Source organism: Frankliniella occidentalis, unplaced genomic scaffold (genome assembly GCF_000697945.3).
Source record: "Frankliniella occidentalis isolate FOCC.00 unplaced genomic scaffold, Focc_3.1 Scaffold36, whole genome shotgun sequence".
Taxonomy (NCBI): Eukaryota; Metazoa; Arthropoda; class Insecta; order Thysanoptera; family Thripidae; genus Frankliniella; species Frankliniella occidentalis.
Window position 1 is genome coordinate 165,445 of NW_026267166.1, and position 8,879 is coordinate 174,323.

Here is an 8,879-nt window from a genome sequence, read left to right on the forward strand (position 1 = left end):
CTACAGTCTTTGCAATAACGTCACGGTGTTTGAATAAAAGTGAAGGGTTAGAATGCTATAGATTCAAATGATCCCAAAACTCAAAAGCAAGATTTTTTCAGGATGTGGTATACACTTGCAGATGCATACAGTTGTAAACAGTTGTAATACCATTACTGGAACACACGAGCCGTGATCTTACACATTGAAAGACCAGATAGACAAAGCAACCTCTCCGTAACACTCGAGAGGCCGGTCGCAGCAGACGACACCCACACACACCCCTCACGCACGTGCGCGCGGGCCGCCGCTCCCGTCCTCAATGAGCTCCAGGGCGACCGCAGCGCCCCGCGGTCCCCCTCCGCGAGTCGTCAAACTAAACTTCCCCTCTTCTCTTCCTACGTTTTTTCTCTCTCTCTTTCGCGCGCGCAATCGCACTCGGTCCGCTCCCCGCTCTCTTCCCCCCTCCCCGTTTGTATTTGCACTGCGCTCCGCGACACTACACTTTTCATCGCCTCTCTTTTCTCACGGCCATCCGTCGCGGAATCCTCGCTTCCCCTACCCCCCCTCCATCGGCGTCTCTCTCTCTCCCCACGCTTCCTCCTCCCCCCTCTCCCTAGCACTACCTGCTGCACGCGCGCGGCCGGGCCCCCCTTCCACCGGCCGCTCCATCCCCTCCACCGCTCCCGCGCTCTTCCGCTCGCTCCCTCCCTGCTCCGTTCCCTCCCCTCCCGCTCTTCACTCGCGCGTCGCCCCCCCTCAACCCCACGAGCGGCAGCTGGCGCGCGCGACCGGTCCTCTTGCACAATTAAAACTAGATGGGGGGAGAAAAAAAGCCGGTGCGGTAGGTGGTGCCCCCTGGCGGCGGGCGGCGGGACCCGGTCCGCGGCTCACCTGGCGACACGCACGGCGCGCGTACTGTGCAGCACAGTCGCGTGGCGTGACGGCAGAGCGCGGTGCGGCCGCTAACCGCCTCCACCAGCCGAGCAGCCGCCCCATTTTTTCCCGCGGGCTGCGACCAGCGCCGCGAGAGGCGCCGCGACGCCCCGGCGCGCGTACTTCACATCGACGCCCCGGGGGCGGCGTCGACCGACTCCCCCCGCGCGGCTCTTATGCGCACCGCCCTTGACCGCATGCGCCCCGCTGTTGTCCTTCGAGTGTAGTACGGCGGAAGCAGCGGGCTGAGTGGTTATTCAGTTAATAGTTTTATATCTTGACAAATTAAACACCGGCCCAGCTCTCGTGATAGGCAGGCAAGGTCTATTGTCCTCGTTACTTCTGGGCCAGGGCCACCCGAGGAGAATTCTTCATTGCGGCGGGGCTGTTACGACAGGAAGCGACAAGCGTACTGGAGAGCCACAATCCTTGTGTCGAACCGCTAAAAACGCTAATTAATGGCCGCAAGCAAAGGGCTGTGGCTGGCGGGGGGAGGGAGGGGTCCACATTACAGGCGTCATAAAAACACAGTGGAGGGGCCTCGGTAAAGCGAACGACGGCGCGACACACCAACGACATCAATACACCTTCATTAGAAGGGGTTACGGGCCGCCATTACGCCCCAAATCACTTCCGGTCCGTGTCCCCGCCAGGACTCAAACGCCTCCAGGACATCCCTGTCGCAGGGGAAAACGTTGAGACCTTTTCCGACTCGAGCCCCAACCCAACCCTACCTCTTCCAACCATAAACCACACCACCTCCGGTCGCACCTACGCCACCCATCAGCCTCAGCAACGCCGACCCCCAAAACAAGAAACAAGATTCGGATTTGTCCTAGCTGATATGCCGGGGCCGTAAATATCGAGGCGCGAGCGACGAAAGCCGTTGTCGAACATAACGCGACAATGATAAGTACACGACGGTGCCAATCCATCGGGACCGGCAGCCAGACACTCTCTGCGAAACACTGCACGCGGAATCAGCGAATGTTTCTAGCTTTTCGGTGACTCCTCTGCCGAATAACAAAAATCACATCTCGCACTCGGGTGTTTCTTTTCCTTTGCCCGTAAATGCCTCTTCCTCCCCCTCGATTACATTCGCTTTATCAGAAGGACCGCCTTCAAAAGCTGTTTGATGCGAACGCCGTAAGACGCGATCCAACAACTCTCAATATCTTGGACAAGCATCCGCGCGCTCTACACGCTGGCACACACACATACACACACAGTGTGTGTTTATGACCCGGCGTCCACACGCTCTCTCTCTCTCTCTCTCTCTCTCTCACTCCACTCGCGCGCGCGTCGCTGCTGCCGCCATGCCGGTCGAAACAATCGGACCCTCCCAAAGTCCTTTTAATTATCCTCACGTTTTATGAGAGCCGGTCCTCCGGTCGGGATGGGTCCTGCGCGCGGCCCTAGCCGGGGCCCCGGCGGCGCCCAGAGGAGCTCCAGAGTATCTCCAGCGTGGAATCAACGCACCCCGGCGGCGCCGGCGGTGGCGTCCGGGACGTTGTAATGATTATGGCGTCCGGGCGGGGCGCTGTCCATCCGTCACCGTCTTGTACAGTCAACCGCAGTTTCAACTCTTTCTGCCACAGACTGTCCCTTTCCTCTCTTTGTTTTATTATTTCTGCGTTTCCTTCTCTTTTTGTTGCTCCCATGCCGAGAGGGTCCAGTTTGTTGGCGCACATCACATCGAGAAGACAATCTGCCGGCCAATCACGAGACGCCGCTGGAAACGCAGGCGCACATATCGCTTCAGACAGAGGGGATGGGAAAGGGGGCGGGAGAGAGAGGAAGAGAGAGAGAGAGACGAGGGAGAGAAGGCAGAGTGGCCCGGGATACACACAAAAAATGAAAAAAACCTCAGCAGAGTAGAGTGAGGGGAGCTGGAGATGCCGTCACCCCGACTGTGGTGGATGCTTGCAGCCGTTTCTTGTTAAACCCCTGAAAAATTACTATGCAACATAAAAATACAAAACCCGTGGTAAAATGTGTGCGCGTGTAAGCGAAGTCACTCATAGTGTTTTACGGTTTTACGTAAGTTTACACAATATATAATATATACTTCCAAGTGACAAATGTTTCACACATCGTTTATGTCACACGATTATTTTTGTGGTTTAGAAGGTTCCATCAATCATCTGAGCAATGATAAGGAAAAGTAATAAATGACAACCCTTCGGCAGCAGGAATGTAACCTGAGTAGCACAGTGGCACATGCTATTGAGTGCTTCATACTTGATTTCTAGATTCTCAAATTACTGTAGTGTTAGTGTTATAGTTAACTTCCCTAGTAAATAGACCTTTGTAGGGGCATCTGTAAAGGTTGGATCAGTGATGAAACGCCAAAACTGAACCGCGCAGATAGTTAGATGCAGGGTAACAACATGATGCCGCATACTTGTGAAGAGGCGTGCGAAGTGCAGCACTCTAGTGCTGCTGGCAAAGCTGCACGCCACGCTACGCCCCGCCCCCCACCGCCACGCCATGACGGCGAACAGCGCGGGGTTACAGCTACATAGTACCGTGGGAGCCACTTCATCCTGAAACAAATGTCGCCCCCCAACAGCGGTGGGGCCTGGCGGGGCTCTCATCCCCGTGTGGTAGGGTGAGGTGGGCGGGGCGACCGCGGGGACCTCGGCTCGGCGGGTCACAACCCGTGGCGGGTCTACCAACCCTCAACATTCACAGACCGACGTCGTGTACGACTTGCAAGCCGGGCGTGGCTGGCTCACCTATAACGTCATACTTTGTCCAGCGCTGCTTGGTGGACGTGCAGTTTCATGTCCAGTAAATTGAAACACGTTTCGTTATCAATTTTATGGATGTCCTCCTGGTTTGGGTACAACACGGCAGGTCGGCCGGCTGGCGCACCCAGCACCAGCCCAGCCCCGCGTTGAGTCAAGTCTTTGTCGAGCTTCGTGTCGAGCACGACCAGCACACGGGTCGGAGTCCCGAGGCTAGTCAGCCAGGGACCGGCCGGGGCATACTTTGTCTATCTGCGCAATCGCAGTACGTTCGACAGGTCTACTTTAGGGGTAATAACACCAACACGCCACCAGGGTGTTTTGTTTCGGGGACAGCTCCGCTTCAAACAAAGTAATGAACCGCCTACACATTTATTTTTTTGTCATTCGGTTTCTTTGCCTCCTTTAACCTTCGGAGCAGCGCGCATCTCAAAATCGTCCGTTCCTTTTTCTGTCGCTAATGAGACACACGCTGGCGCACCCTTTTCCCCTCCCACCACACGCACCCTTGCTCTCCCGCCTCCCGCAGCGGTCGCAGACGGTCCGTCGTAATCCCAGGCGCCAGCCAAAGGTGTGGAGGGCGCCGCAGCCGGGGCCCGGACGGCCCGGACCGGCCGCGCCGGCCACAGAGCGGGAGGAATTTGAGTTTTATAAGCCGCATTAAAAGCCCCTGCAGGAATAAAGACGGACCATTGAGGGGTCCGAGGCTGCCGAAGGCGCCCGGATGGGGCCCGGCTGGCGTCCCCCTGACCCGTGTCGTCACCTGCCTGAAACACCTCACCCCTGACCATTCACCCGTACTCACTCTTCACTTTGAGTCCAAGAGATCGTTGCCGCCGGCCGCGGAGGAGTCGAGGACCGGCGGCAGAGCAAAGGGGATGCCGCCACACTGTAGCGTGTTGACGTGTACGGGAGGGAGACCCCGACCCAGCTTTGAACGGCGATCGCGCACACATGCCCCGGCCTGGTTTATACACCGTGTCGACAACGGCGAGGAGCGCTTTGAGATAGCGGCAGCCGGCAACCAAGAAAAGACACTAGGGATAGCTATCCTAGGTCAGCGAGTCCAAGGGACCGCGCAATAACTGCTGTTTATTTGACGAACAAAAAAGTATTTAGAAAACGAAAATTTGACAACCGAAAATCGATAGCGCGTTTTATTTTATTTTAAAAATAAGCTTGACCACGCTGCGAAGGTCGCAAGACAGTAGATAGAGAGACCGACATACATACACACATACACGGTTCTGTCGGTCGCAACATAACCTCAACCACCACGACCAATGCGAACATAACCTCGCACAAACGGGACGTCTTGCTTTGGTTTGTCCGCGCCGCGTGGCCGGCCGGTCGGCTGGTCGGTTATCCCTTTGAGGGCTTGGCGAGCCGCGTCGTGTCCGACAAGTCACTCTTCTTTGTGCTGCTCGGCGCGCGCTGCGCCCATAAATTGATCGGCGAGTGTTTATGAAATGCGGCGCGCACCTCGGCGCGGCGATCAGAGAGCGCGGCGGCGGCGCGCGGGGCGGGCCTCTCAAAGGGCGGCAGCGGTCTCGGGTTGTACTCGCCTACAACAACCCCGAGAGAGAACAGCGACAAGAAGAAGAAGAAGAAGAAGAAGAAGAAGAAGAAGAAGAAGAAGAGGAACATTATCGCAGCAAGGCAACGTCATTATTGCGCTTTCATCAAATCAGCGCTGTGGACCTAATCCCATCGCAGGCGTCGTCGCTGCTGCGAGCAGTGCAGAGCTCTGATAGTTTAGCGATGATAGTGTTCTGGCGTCCGCTGCACTTGTCGGTCCTTATATTATTGCCGGCAGATCCCCTTGCCCCCCCCCTCCACCCTTTTGCCCCTTACTCCCCTCGGACTGGCTGACAAACGCAGCTGACGCCTGTGCGCCGAGCTCCCCCGACCCCTCCCACCCCCCTCCCCTCCCTCCCTCGCGCGCTCACTCCTCTTGCAATGAATTTTCCATTTAATATGGCATAGAGTGCAGTGCTGCTGCACTACTAGGTGCAACCGGCGCCGCCCGCGCGCCTGTTTGCGCAAGTGCATTTATTCCCGCCCAGCTTGGATTTAGGAGAGAGAGAGAGGGGGGGGGGGAGAATGACGCACAGATAAAAATATAGAGCAAGGTGATATAAGAGGCCCAAGTCCCCACTGGCAGTCGACAAGGAGCACGAAAACAGTGACCGCACCATTCTTAAAATGTTTAATATCTTTTACAATTTTCATACCCAAATTGAAAGTATATTTAACCATTGTATTGTAGAAGGAACCATAACAAGCAGTTGTTGGACTACGATCACCTGGCCGAGTCGGTCCGGCCGTGTGGGCGTGGAGAGGGGGAGGGCCGAGGCGTCGAATGGGTTGCCTACCGGTAGGCGCGCAGGCGCTGCCCTGCGATCGCATCGGTCCGAGCAGACCAGTCGGGCTCTGGTCATGCGCCGCAGAGTCGGCAGCAGCATCGTCTTCATAGAACGGAAACGATAAAAACACGAAAGAAACTCGTTGCAAAAAGTATCGCAGCAAACCGCGATGCGAATAGGCGAGCCTTGTTGGCACGGTGTAAAGAGCACGGCACAGGGGCGCACAGCTTGCGCGCGACGCCGAGCCACGCCCGAGCCCCCGCAATGTGTAAATCCGCCTGGATGGCGCCATTTCAGCGTAAGCAGCAACAACAGCGACGACAACAACAACGTAAGCAGCAGCGGCAGTGGAAACTGCGAACACAATAACGCGGCACTAAAAACACGAGGGTAACAAGGCCGCCCCGGGGAGCCCTGCAACCCACACAACGCTACGCCCCGCGCCCCACAAACCGAGCATAAAAAGCAATTGTTATGATTTAAACAGAGTTCAGGCACACATAGATGACTGCAGTAATTAGCGAATTCCCACTGAAAATTAAAAGTGACATGTAACGGAATGTTTCAGAAGACAAAAGTCGTCGACTCATGTGTGCCAAGGGCGGTGGTGGGATATTTTGAATTCTTACAGTCTGCTGTAGTTCTTTGTATTTAGTGTTGAACCATTCATCCAGTAATTGTACTGCTACAAACACATAGAACCGATGATCAATTGTCCTTCTATTTCTCTCTCACAAGCATAATAACATTTTTATCAGACATGTAAGCATCTGTCGCGCTTTTATAACAAAACCCACAACTGCGTGATCTAACTTTTTTGTCAACGAATAGGAAGCAGGGAAATTGGAGTTGTGTTTCCGACGCCCCCTTCTACCCCCGCAGAAGGCCGGGCCCGGCTGGGGCCCCGCACAGCAGACCCCTTTACAGATATTGATTCCACTGCCCACAATTTGCGTGGCGTCCCTTCCGTGACCCCCCACCCTCTACCCCTTCTCCACATCCCTCCCATTCTCTATCACCCCCCTGCTCTCCGCCGCCCACCCCCTTGGGCCCAGGGCTGTTTATGCATGTGGAAGATGAGCATTGCCCCCCTTCACCTCCCGCCCCGCACCCGCCGCCGCCGCAGGGAGGGAGAGGCGAGGGACTTTACACAAACTTGGTGTAAAGTTGGCCCTCGAGCGGGCGCGCGCGTCATCTCCCCGCCCCCCTCTCCCCCCGCCACCTTGCACCTCCCCCTCCCCGTCTCATCCCGCCCCAGACGCAATATTGTTAACTCCGAATTTCATCATAAGGTGTGTCGCCTCCGCTTCCGCCGCCATCCCCTTCCGCTCTACTCTCGCCTCCCCCACCCCGACTCTACACCCTCGCTTTGCATTAGCCAGAGGCAGGCGTGCGTGTGCCTCGTATAGGCGCGGGCGTGCTTTCACGCCACACAGACAGGGCTGCTAACCAGTCAAATATGGTCTTACCTCTATTGGGACATCTCCTATGTCATAAAAATTCACTAGCCTGAAAATCAAACTTGATACTGAAAAAGGTATTGAACGCATTCTTTCAGAAAGTTCGAAAGCCACTTTAGGAACTTACACGCAACTTATGATGCTTCTACACAGTGGAAAATAACGTCGTAAATTTACCAAATTTAAGTAAACTCGCTTAATAATTTAAGTTATTAATTTACGAGAGCACATTTTTTACTCGCCAATGGATTTAAAGTCGATACGTACTGCATGCACGATTGCACATTGTTATTTTACATCTTGGGAAAATTTTCCTGTAAACATTCCTACTATTTTTTTAGAGTGTGACACAGGGACAAAACTATGAGGTGGGGTAGGGAGGTTTGAGTTTCTATGGTGCGTTCAAAAAGCATCTGATATTTTTTCCCCCTTTCCCCACTTTTGGGTATCCGACCCAACCCAACCTATGAATTAAAGAAGACAGGGCGAATTAGTGGTGGTTCAAGGTGATCAAATACCTGCGTCAATCCACTGCTTGCGTCAGAGAGGTTTGGGATGAGTATTCCCTGCATATGTCAGTGGTAATGAAATCCGCAACAGACAAAGGGTTCAGAGTCCACTGTTGTTTGGGGGTGTCTCAAATGTTTACGCCAATATTTATGCGTATGCTACAGCTACAGGATTCAGAGCGACATTTGGCGTTTACTTTTGAGACATATTTTGGCGTATAGATTCTAGACATCTTTGCCATCATATAAAGCGCCTGTATACTAGGCAACGCATTGGCCTGTGTATGAGTGTGGCCCAGAAGGCAGGCGTCGATGGAGCCCACTACGCACAGTTTGAGAATCAAATGCACTACGGACCGGACCACGGCAGATCTACTTTAAAATAATAAACAATCAATTAAATCAATAGCGACACGATACGCCGGTTCGCGCATATTCTTCTTTCGGCGGCGTCTCGCTCGATACTGTTTGGACAGTCATTATTCATCACCGGGTATTTATTTTCGTAAGACAGGCGCATATGGTCAAGACAAGGACAGAGACAGAAAGGGGGGAGGGGGAGGGAGAGAGGTGGGCAGCGACTTTATCGCACGGCGCCTCATATTAATTAGCCGTCGCCAGGTTGTCATATTACGGTCGGGCCTCGTTAGCCCGGCCGGGGCCTGGCCTATACACGATAATCCGTCTTCAATTTGTGAGAGCAGCGCCACGCCGCGACGACGCACGCCACGGCGCGGCGCGGACTTTTTAAATGGGCGCCATTTCACTCGCCCAGATGCCCGGAGATAATCCGACGATCGATGGAGTGAGGAGAGCCTGTGAGGCCCCCAACGCTCCGACACATTTGGGCACACATATGATACCGGGGGGGAAGGGGGG